The following is a 12,382-nucleotide window of genomic DNA, read 5'->3' as shown; positions in this document are numbered from 1 at the left end:
AAGCTACAGCTTGCAGTCAATGAACTACTTGAACTTAATAACATAGCAAATGAATTGTTGTACTGCTCAAATCTGTTCTGTCTGGGTAGTTTGATGTGCACTAGTTAATGAGACTGTGGGAAAATTTTTAACCGTGGAAAATAAAAGGGGGCTTCCATAGTGTTGTTGGTATCTTCTGTTTGCATCAGCTTCAGTTTTAAAACAGCAGCATCTAGATACGCATTCCAAGAACAAAATTTAAGCAATACATGTTGAAACGTTTATTTGATGTGGTGTAAGGAGAGAATACCATTAAAGTCTGCATGCAAAGAAGGGAGATCCTCCGACCTCTAACGTACAAATCATTGCAATTTTCATTCCTCTTTTATAGTGGCCGCTGCATGTCTGAAATAAAATAGTTTAATGATGAAATACATGTCAAAAGAATTTACTCAGTGGTCGCTTTGCTAACATTGGTATCATTTCTTCCCTACAGGTATTTCTGTAACAAAGAAGACTCATACATGTAAGTAATATCTTTTGATTTGGCTTTCTCTTACAAATGGAATTCATGTTAGGCTGTGCTGTGGCACTCAGACTATTAGGTGTCAGTCTGGTCTAAGAAGGCTCAGGTTTAAAAATTCTGGTGGGTTTTCTGCTTTAAAGCAGTTCCAGTCCTTGCCTGAAATGTCGTCTAAATGAATATACAGTGCATGTGTGTGTGTATATGTGTGTGTGTGCATTCGCATATGTGTTAAGTCAGAAGGCAGAAAAAGAAAGTTGTGAAGAAAGGCAGAATTCCTTATTCTGGTATGTATACCTTACAGCTAGCTGATAAGTAACGTATCCAGAAAATACAGGTGAGGAGAATGGTTATATTTTTATATGTCTGTTATATATGTAGTATGATTCAAATAAAAATAAATTATTTAATTGAAAGTCTTCTGTCCCTTCCTATGCATTAATCTGTAAGGTAAATCATCCTGTGCTTGTGCCTAAGGAGCTCTTGATGAAAATGAGGAGGTTATTGTTTTGCTCTCAACCATATAAACAAACAGTCCTCATAAATGGCAACCTTGGAAATGGATGTGGATGCATGCATTTACACATGTATACATTTATTCCGAATCTTCTTCAAAGACATCATTATTGGGGATCAACTCTTATCTACTCTGCAGTGAGTTAAAAGCACAATTCCAAAAAAATGTTACGATTTGTAGCTGAAGGAGATATGTTGAGATTCTTTGGATACTGTGGAGGTTTGGAAATCTGGTAGTGCAGGAATTGTACTTGCCCAGAATCTGAAACAGGAGTAGGCTAAAGCTGAGGCTATTAGACTCGTGAAAGCCTTCTAACAAAACAGGTGGTAGGCTGCACAAAATTTACAAAGATATATGCATTTTAACAGGGTTATGCATTTGAAGTATGTTCACCACAGCTTCTAGGGTTAAGGTGGTGTCATAAAGTGTCCTACATTAATTTAATTCTTATTTCATTCCTGGTTTTGAAATACTCCTGTAATGAAAAATCTGACTTGAGATTATGAATTCTCACCGTATAGAGTTACAAAATACAGTTGCTTGATTTAAGAATTTCAAATGAGAAGCTGATTTGTATGAGTTTTGAAGCAAATGTTAAATGTCACAAACTTTTAGAGCATGATGGTCCTCCTCTGCTTAGGTGGGCTTGCTGCTTAATGCATTCTTAGGGTCAGATCCTCTTTGGCTGAATGCATATATGGTTTCCATTGAACTTAATGGGAACTACAGATAGGCATCTGAGGGCAGAATTTGACCCTTACATTTTTGGTGAATATTTGAGCTCATGCTGACTGAGATTGACAGTACAGGAGACTGAAGTCCTCTGTATATCCGCAGGCCAGGCATTGTACAGACAGCTTCCTTGCACAGCCTTGCCCATGAGCTCAACCCTGGCCTGGAGCGACCACCCTCTCTAGAGGTGGTAAGTAATTCGGTATTTATGCTAGCTCAGTCTTGGGCCTCTCTTGTATAGAGGCTAATGACTGTACATGGTGGTTTGTAACGCTCCACCTGGAAATCAGCTGAAATCACCCTATATATTTTGTATACAGCAGCGCCACCATGTACTGACCTGCTAGAAGAGTCACATCTCCAGTTCCAATATTCGATACTTTTTGTACGGAAGATTAAATAGTAACCACAAACCTAAAGAGCATAGGAAATATGCTCTTAAGCCATGCCAGACTGATAAAGTGTTGTCACCATGTATATCTCAGTGGATGCTATGTTTGAGGCCTACGATGAAAAAAAGATGTATTCATCGACTGTGTTAGATGATTAGCTACTGTTCATCATATATGGCCTTTAATCTAGTTAAGACAGAAATTAGGGTCCCAGCGTCTTCTATGTTGAGAACTCTGTTTGTGCTATTCTAAGAGAACTGTCAAAGAGTAGTTCCCCAATTTGTTAATCAGTTGTCATGCAATTGCTGAAGCATGAACAAAAAAGTTTCCTGAATAATGAGAAGATAAGCTTGCCCATTAAGAAAGGATAAAAATAGAAGGAGCAATATGCTGTAATTGGCATGATGAAAATGCAGGCTACGTTTGCTAGCAAATATGTATTGAGGTTTCATTCAGTTTTGGTCGAAGTTCTTTTAGAATTCATTCCTGTTACGACAAATTTTCATAGAGCAGGAATTAATGTAAACTGTGCATCTTTGGCATTTCGGCATCACGCACAATAAGCATTTTTTTTTTTCCTTATTGCCTAGAATTTTTTTTGTTATTGAATAGAGGAAGCAGACATCAAAATTCACAGTTTTGGAATGGCTTGGAAAAAAAATAGTTTTATATAAACACCTAAATGAAAAAATTACAACTCAAATCTGAGTTGTTAACAACTACAAATGACAAGGAGAGAGTTTTTGATTATCAAATTGATCTAGAGTTTGCCTATCACTCTATCAGTACGTATAACATATCTATATTAAGTTACATAGAGTAGGATTTCTGCAAAGAAATTACAAAAAACTTTCTCACAAACAGTTTGTGAAGTGTATATACGTTGTCTGCACTAGTGTTTAGAAATATGGATGAAGTCATCTTATTCTGAGTTTACAACGTATGGCATATGAGGGTATTGAGTGACTGTAAACTAGCACTTATTTCTAATGACCTTTTGACTTAATTAGTGGAGTATAATGCTAGAAAGTTTGATACATTATGTATTTGAAACATCAGATTAATCCTTTTCAGACTTCATCCTAATAGCCATTTTAACTGTGCAGGTTTTGAAATCGGTGGTGGTCTGTCTCCACTACTTAGTTCTTCCTGTTTTTGTTTGAGATTTTGGGTATATTTTACACCCTTCTTGGCATTAGTCTGTGACAAAAGTGTTCTATCAGCTGAAATTGAACTACTGTGCTGATGACAGGTGCTTAGGTCATTTCTGAATCAAATGGTAATTCAGTATTCGTACATATGCAATATAATGCTGAAGAAATATAGGTCTTTCATAATGTAACTAGCTAAATAAAACCTGATAGATTTTCACTCTTCTTGATACAACCGATTTTATCCAAGTATTCCGTTTCATTAGCTGCTTCTCCACATCCTCTCTTTATCTGAGTTTGAGCATTACGAAACCTGCCATTTTTAAACAAGGAGTGTAATACTCTTTGAGGCAGCACTAAGGGAATAAATTTCGTCCACCCTAAAATGCAGTTTTTCCCTCAGTAGATTAAACAGGCTTTTGAAGTAAAAATTCATGCCTTCTGTCTTTTTATCTGTAGAGCTATTCTCTCTTGGGCTCACATGGCAATTTGTTAGGTTAACCATCGCCTTACATAACCTTTAGTCTAGCTAAGTCAGATGGCAGAGGTCAAGTCCTATCTCATCTTCCTTACAGAGTGGGACTTCTGGTGTTTCTGTTCTTTTTTGACTTGAGAAAGATATGACTGACACTTAGATTCTTTTCTGATCATTTAATTTGCACTAATATTTGTAATATAACCCTCTTTCTCTCATGTTTCATGCTCTGAATAGAAAAGTACTCAAAGTGAATGGTAACTTTGATGCACAGCTTCAGCCTTTCTGCAAATTCAGACAGGTGTCATTGTATCAGTGATAATAAAGATCTGAAATTCTGGGGAACAGGGGGCTGGAAAGGACCTGGCATTTCATACCTACTGACTTGGGTTTATGCGCAGTCCTGAAGTGCGTAGTATTTCGTTTCTGGCATCTTAAATCTAAATCTTTCCATACTTCATGTAGTGAGTTTGATGGCCTCTACCAGACCACTTGTGACTGAGAACTATCACACAAATAAATCACCTTGTTTTTCTCCAGATCATATTTATATCCTGGGCACTGACTTTCTTAAATGAATTTGACTTGACTGCCTATCAAAGTAAGGGGTGGTTTCCTGCGGATGCACCCAGAAGGCTAATATTGTAATGAATCTGCAATGTAGTGGAACCTTCTTTCTCTTGCTATTTGAATTGCAATGAACCACAGTCAGAAGCTTCAAAGGAGTTTGATTACATAGCTGGAGTTCATATCTGCATAGAGGTCCAGGTACATCCAGTTATTTGCTTACCTGACATTTTTAAGATAGAAAAAAACGCATAGATTTTGCAAGCCTTCCTTTCACACAATTTTCTGTCCATGTCTCCAGAAAGCCATGCAAGAGCTCCTACCATCCATTGGTCAGTTGTTCTGCAGCAGAAAAGAATCAGGAGCCCTAGCTCCAAGTGACACATACTTGTTAGTGCAGAGGCAGGGACCTGTGGGGGTGCTCTTACCTGGACTAGATTAACCCAGGTGCTACTTTGAACTAAGGTCTGCTCATTGGGTTTAACTTTCCAGTGACAGCGCACCTACAGATCACTGTCAACACAGTGTGAATGATGGCCCTTTGTGAGCTGAGTCCAAAACTGTTTGACCACTGCCTACTTCATGCACTTAGACTAAATAATCACCATTTAAAGAGAAACAGCATGTTTCTTTGGGCAGTCCCAGTGACGGGTAGCCAAGTACCTCAGTTCCTAGATGTTGTGGTTTAACCCCAGCTGGCAACAAAGCGTCTCCCAGCCGCTCGCTCACTCCCCCCACAGTGGGATGGGGGAGAGAATCAGAAGAGTGGAATTGAGAAGACTCGTGGGTTGAGATAAAGACAGTTTAATAGGTAAAGCAAAAGCCGCACACACAAGCAAAGCAAACCAAGGAATTCATTCACCGCTTCCCATGGGCAGGCAGGTGTTCAGCCATCTCCAGGAAAGCAGGGCTCCATCATGCGTAACAGTTACTAGGGAAGACAAACGCCATCACTCCCAACATCACCCCCTTCCTCCTCCTCCTTCCCCCAGCTTTATGTGCTGAGCATGACATCACATGGTGTGGAATCTCCCTTGGGTCAGTTGGGGTCAGCTGTCCCGGCAGAAAAGGCCTTGACTCTGTGTCAGCACTGCTCAGCAGTAATGAAAACATCCCTGTGTTATCAACACTGTGTTCAGCATAAATCCAAAACATAGCCCCATACTAGCTACTGTGAAGAAAATTAACTCTATCCCAGCCAAAACCAGCACCCTGGGCCAGCTCACTTTTCAGGAAAATTTAAGATTAAGACCTACCAGCCCAGTCTGTTCTCTCATGCCTTTGTGATAAGGATTTTCCTTATTGGTAGTGGAACTTTTTAGTTGTGGTACTTTGCCACTATTCTTTTCTAAATCTCTGACTCGAGAGTCAGATATTAAAGGCTGCTGCAAAATGGTGTTCAAAATGTGCACCGCATTCTCTGTTCACAGCAATCTGATCAGTTAAGCTGTTGAGAAGCTCAGCTTCATCTCAAGCGTGTACGTATAGAATACTTTGCATTGCTTCCTGAGGTAGAATTAGGCCAGGGCAGCTATACCTTCTCAGTACCTGGACAGGTTTGGTGTGGACTGTCACATTTCAGCATGTTACCACTTGTTGTTACCTACACCCTGAACTACCACAGGTTTTGACACTTGCTTCTTTATTCTGTGTCACTGCCTGGTATCGTGTGATACTGGCAGAAACAGTGTCTGGCGATTGTGCTTTGTAGATTGCATTGTGGTAGGTGCAACAGTGAGAAAGCCACCATTAGTGATCCGTGGACTAATTTTGTTCATCCTTTATTATCTGTGTTTGCTTGTAATGCAAATAGGTGTACTTGGGTATCACATTCAGCACTGTATATTTTGTATTTTCATAACCCAAGTTATATCCAGATTTAACAGAAAATATGTATACCAAAACCCTCTACAGATTAAGACTCCTTTGTAACTCTGAGATATTTGCCCTTTATTTTAGACTTGGGACTTCTCTGCTTTTCGTGATTTACCAAAATAGTTGTTCTAGAGTAATTTTTCTTAAAAGTTATATTAGTTGGCATCTCTGTATGAATTCCTTAATTTTGGATGAAATATTCCTTGCTTATACTGAAATTATCCTTTCAGTTAATTTCTGGCAGATAAGAAATGTTTCCAGAGCTAGGCACTGATTTTAATGACATGAGCTCCTGCTGGAAAATTAAGTGGGGATTGTGTGCTTTTAATTTTTATCACTAAATAAAAGCATTTGCATGAAGAGCTGGCAGCTTTGTTGGCAAAGGGTGGAAGTAAACCCATCCCTTCTGCTATCTGAGATCCCACACCAAGCACCTATCCCAACCCCTTCCCTCACGCCCGTATCAAGCTCTGGGACTATTCCTACACTCATCTTGTAGTAGGTGTTGGTCTAGAGAAGTATCTTGACTCTGTGTACTTCAGCGAGACTTACCTTCAGGCTAAGTGGTCAATTCATGTTTCAAGTTTACCCTGCAGCTGGAAGGTTTGATTATACCATAGGGAGATCAGCTTGACTGTATACTGCCTACTATATGTAACAAGACCTCAGAAGCTGGAGTGACAAAGCTCAGGTGTCTCAATAGATACCCATTATCCTGAGAAGCCCCTAAGTCTTTGACTGGAGCTTGGAGTCCTGTATCTTCATTGCTGCTGCAGCACGACTAGCCAAAAAAGGGAGTGTCTTATTCTTTAGGCATAGGCACGCTCTTGATACTATCTTGAGCAGAGATACATTCCTAAATCATGTCCTTCGTATCTTTGGCTCTAAGCAGTTGCTAAGAAAAGGATATCGCTTGTTAGAAACTAAGAGGCTGATTTGGGGCAGGAGGACAGCTCTTCAGCTTCTGAGATGTCCAAATATCCTAGAACTGTTGTTCACCAAGGATCTACAAACATATTAAGGTTTGCAGCTTAATTGAACCCAAGACCTGGATTTCTCTTTTTCTCTGATTTTACTTTCCACATTATATTTATAGCCACTGCTAAAGATTTCTTGAAGTTTGTTAGTTGTTTTGCTTAATTGCATTAAAGGGAAAATAACTGTGATTTTTTTTTTTCTTATCTGATTTAGAATTACTTAGTACATCTACTGTGCATTGTACTGTCTACTTCACCTCATGTGTTTTGTGTGCTGGCTAAAGTAAGTAAATGATACTTTTCCCTCACAAAATAGGAGCCTGCAGAAAACTGATGGTTAACAGGATCTGCTGTTAGCACCAAGGCCTAAAGAGAACAGGTGAAAACTAAACCCTGTCCCCTGAGGCCAATAAAATAGCTGTTTGGTCCCCTGTGTGTAACCTCCTAATAACTTTACTGGGCAGCCTTAAGATCCCTTGGGGGCTTCTCTGCAAGAGCACTCCCTCTCTTTGTTGAGATTGCTTATTAAAAATGATTTTATAATGAAGTTGCCTCAAATAGCAGCTACTTTCCTACTTGTCCTTGAAGCACTGTTTGCCCTGGTGAAGAATCTGAAGACAACTATCTAGGGCTTTTCTCTTGTTCAAAACTTTTACTGAACTACTGCTACACTTGATTTTTTTTTTTTTTTCTTTTTTCCTGTGAGCCAAAGAAAGCCTCTTCATCAGCAGCTAGAAATTGTACCTTTAATTCCACTTTGAAGCCATCCCTGTAAAAAGTTTGTTTTGGGTGCCAGCACCATCAGTCGATCAGTTTTATTCCCTGCCACACAAAACACTATGTCAGTGACTTGTTTGTTGCCTGAGAGAGAATGAATGTTACCTTCTTGTTGTGGTGGCCAAGTTATTGAGTACAGCGGCAAAGGTGAAGACATTGTCCAATAATGAGGAGAGGAGGGAATATTTTTAAAATCAGAAAATGTTTCTGGCTGGCTTGGGAGAAAGTGTATGCAGAGTGACAGTGCTGCATGTGAATGTGTGACTTTCATGACATGGAAATAGGTGGAAATCTGTGGATGCTCTGGTTCTTCGTGGTAGGTCTATAGCAGTGAAACATTTTCTCTGTCAAAGTTCTGATATTTGTGAGAGAGACTGGCCCTTTAGCCATGTGGAAGCAGCTGTGGGTAAAGCGTTGGGAGAACTTCTTATTAATGCATGTTTTATGCCCTCACAGAATAACTGGTCAAAGGTGAGACAAATCTGGTGCCTCTAATCTTCCATTAGCTACTCAAAAGCTTGGCTTCTGCCTGGGCCCCAACTCTTTGGCACAGTTGGAAGGAACATTTCGTTTTCTCTAAGGCTGATAGAACAGGCAATTAAATGCACTGCCCTGGAAGTCCCAGGGGGAGCTCTGTCTATTAGCTGCACTTGAAGCTAATGTCAGGTCTCTTCTCTGGTTCTGTTCTGAGTATATGGAGCAGCTTCTATCTACATGGGATTTTTGGCTGTAACCATGAATTCTGGACTTATTTTACTGTGAGTTTTCTGGTAAATACCTTAAGATAGGTTTTTCTGTGCCTTTATAGCAAAGTAGCAAGGTAAAAAAACTACAAACAGATGAAAATTAATTTTGGCAAAGCATTTGCAAAATGTTAATCATCCAGTATTAAAATGTGTGTGTGTGTGTATGTTGGATTATAGTTCAGATACTTCTAAATTACGGCTACCTAGCAAACTCAATTAGACAAGGCAGAAGAAAGGAAGCTGTCTTAAATTTTGCAGGTCTTTATGTAGGGGTTCCATGCCTCTAATACATATTAATAGAGATTACAAATCAGTAAATTCCAGTTCTGCTCACACTTCATTTCTTTTTCTGGTCTGTCCTGTGGAAGCATACAAGATGGCCAGAGACATTCTCTTTCATGTTTAAAAACTGATTTGGAGGCCTATGTTTTAAGAATGATGAGGTGTTGGGAGAGCATTAGGAGGTTTCTGACATTAGACACCTAAATTCTGTCAGTGTGGTTGATGGATATTAAGAGATTATGGATGTGACTCAAAAATAAATTTAAGCTGTTTGTGGATGTAGGCAGTAAATACATTGGGAATGTCTGCAGTGTTCTTTTATACCCAAATCTTGCCTTACAATTCCCTAGAAAGTTGTTCTTACACCTTTTGTACCCTTCTCTTTTCTACCTGTTAACTCCTAAGGCCATTTGTCTGATGTTAGAAATACTGAATTAAGTCATGAACACCCCTTGTGCCTTGTGCAAAGCAGTCTAACAGAGAAAGCGTAGGACTGATCTGAATCCTGTTGCAGTTGCTTTAAGGATTCCTATTGGCTGAAACATGCTTTGATCAGCCCTTAAAACATATTCTATTCTTTTGTTGTTGTTTTTAAAGTCTCCTGTCTTTAGAACTCACAGCTGTTATATGAAGTTAATGTTTCCAGCTTGATAAGAAGAGCCATCCACAATTTTGATATGGTCATTGGTTACAGAAGAGAACTGTGTTATGGGCTGAATGTAAGCTCCAAAGTATGTGATACTCTCCACAAAGACTTTAATCCAACTCTGAGAGCAGTAGCAGTTACTCTTGGCAAAGTCATGAAATTAAATTTTTTTTTTTTTTTCAGTTTTTGAGTGGCTTGAGCACCAGAAAACTGACAGACGAGACTTCTCCAAATCTGCTTTTGCATTCTGGACATTCTTCAATGCAAACAATGTGAAAACAAATAGGAAGTGTTACTGCTCACAACTTTCTTCTTTAATATGTGGGTTGCGTATTTTGGCCCTGAATAGTCTGAGTCTAGGCAGATCTAACTATACATACAGAGAAATACCAATACCCAGGAAGTCTTTTGACTACATCCTTTGCAATAGTTTCCTAAGAGATAATTGTACTTACTAAACAAGACTTGTGGGAGACTGTGTCAGTTTAATTTGAACAGTTCCTTAAAGTCACCTCAGTCTTCATAGAAAGGTAAGTCTTTGCCTCTGTGAATGGATTGCTACCAAATACAGCAAAATGTTGGGATTAGATTAGGATTAAAATTAGGATTAAAATATGATCTTTAGGCCTGGTTGCCCATTTGTTCAAAGATCAAAAGTCAAGGTGTTTTCCCGAAGTAGATGGTTTATTCCCATGGACGTATCATTGCTACCTTTTTTTACACATCAAGAAGAATCTGTCCGTAGAGCTTTCTGCTCATATTCTTTTCACTTCATGACATTGTTTCTTATAACACAATATTGCATTTTTGTTGTAGTAAGGCTGAATTCTAATGTTTCTAAAGCAAGCTCAGTCATATGGACTTCTCCAAGGTTGGTATCTGAACCAAAAAAAGCACATTTTATTATCTGAATTTTGAAACCAGGGACTGATTCCATCATTCCTAATAGACTCATTTATTTGACAGTGCATTGCTAGACTTGTGCAGTCACCATTCTGAAACAACTATTGAAACTGAAAAGGGCTTTTTAATGTATGTTGATGGCTAACCTTATTAGGACTGTAAAAATACTGGAAGTTTTTGCAGCCTTTCTCTGAGAACATCAACCTGGAATTATTTAAATGTTGACCCCAGCCGGGAGCACAGTTTCATGCAGACAACGTATAAGGCAGCCCCTTATGGCAGATCAGCTATTCAGTAACTCGTACTGAATATCTTGTTCTTAATCTTATGACCAAATGATGATGATATTTGTGAAGCTCTTATTTTAAAAGCAGTTTTGCTGGTCAGAACTTTTCTCCCCTAAGTCTCCTAACATGATGAAGTATAGTAATTAATGCTCACCTAAAAAAGACGAAAAGCCTCAGAGGGCAGCGTGGGTCAGTCTGAAGAACTAAAATTTGTGGTTGAAAAGTAGGAACAGAAACAGATTAGCCCAAAATTGAATAGAATCCTGATGGAATTTGGGATACAGACTTCTTAAAATTCAACTTTCTTTTTCTTTCTTCATAACAGTTGAATAGTTTTGAGGTATATTGGTTAATTAGGGGGGTGGGGAGGGAGCAGGCAGGGAGAACAGTGCAGACAGCTTTTCAGAAATCTTGCCAGATATGAGTTATAGTTAAGTAGGAGTACAGGTGATTCTTGGGTTTTATATGGATCGAAAGGTAGTGACAGATACTTCGGTTTGAGTTTCAGAGTACATAAATGCCATCTGCATTTGTGTTTGTAATTTGCACAGGGGTGGGAAGATGGTCATCTGCTTACCTAAACTATGCTCACATACAAATTGCTTATGCAGAATTCTTCATTAAACTGAAAGACTCAGAAAACACAGTGCCTGGTGTTACTTTAGAATAGGGGAGTAGTTGAATTTCCTGTTGTATTTTAATAGTTGTGTTTCAGTTTAAAACAGGAGAAGAAATATAGCGTTTTCATGATACAACAAAACAACACAATTTTTCTGTAATGCCATAATGATTTCCTTTCAATCAACTGTATGTGCACTATGAAAGCATAGTTAAACTATGCATGATTTGGCATATACAGATGTGCTTATTAGCACACTGAAATAAGCATCACAATATTGAAATAACTTTTTTCTAAATATGTTTTATACACAGAGAGAGAGAGACAGAGAGGGAGTCAGTAAGTACCAAAATTACATCCTCCAGTCTGAATACTTTTGAAATTCCAGGTGAATATCCTTTGCTACTTTATCTCTTGCTGTTGTAAGACACTATAGTTGCAGAACCTAGATTTGGTCTTTAACCCCAATGCAGTCACCTTTCCTTAAATTACTGTATTGTCTGGTTTTGGATTCAATGTTCATTTTATCAAAGGAATAGATCTCACCTAAACAGAAGTTACAGTTTTAAGGGATAGCAACTGGGACTTCAGGAAGCATCCTGTCTTAACCTTACAGCTGTTAATGGTAAAATCCTTGACTTGAATGGGAATAGAACTGAACCTTTGATGAGTTATTGTAAAAAATATAAGCAGTAAATTAAACAGGAAGCCTTGACAAAGAGGATGATGACTTTGCTGCAAAATCTAAGACTGTTGTGAGACCTTTTTGCTATCTGGCTTAGCTTCCCCTGTGTGTATCATAGGTTCTTGTTTAAGGTTAACATAAACTATCAGTTGCGAGTTGTAGCAGTGTGACTTGCTGAACAACATACTAGGCACACCCTCAAAGCAATTTCCTCTCTCTTTTTTTTTTTTTTTTTTTTTGGGGGGTTTC

At 38.6% G+C, this 12,382-nt stretch overlaps 1 protein-coding gene across 1 annotated transcript in view; it reads left to right on the top strand.

The window, feature by feature from the left end:
* Positions 1-478: 478 nt before the first annotated feature.
* Positions 479-12,382, top strand: part of RORA (RAR related orphan receptor A) — a 119,232-nt gene continuing 107,328 nt past the window's right edge. The window contains exon 1 of the mRNA XM_009273988.2: positions 479-505. The gene's annotated coding sequence lies outside the window, so the exon portion shown is untranslated. The remainder of the gene's footprint in view (positions 506-12,382) is intronic.

Source organism: Aptenodytes forsteri, unplaced genomic scaffold, assembly GCF_000699145.1.
Source record: "Aptenodytes forsteri isolate BGI_AS27 unplaced genomic scaffold, ASM69914v1 Scaffold239, whole genome shotgun sequence".
NCBI classification, from domain to species: domain Eukaryota; kingdom Metazoa; phylum Chordata; class Aves; order Sphenisciformes; family Spheniscidae; genus Aptenodytes; species Aptenodytes forsteri.
This window is presented reverse-complemented; position numbering and strand designations above follow the sequence as displayed.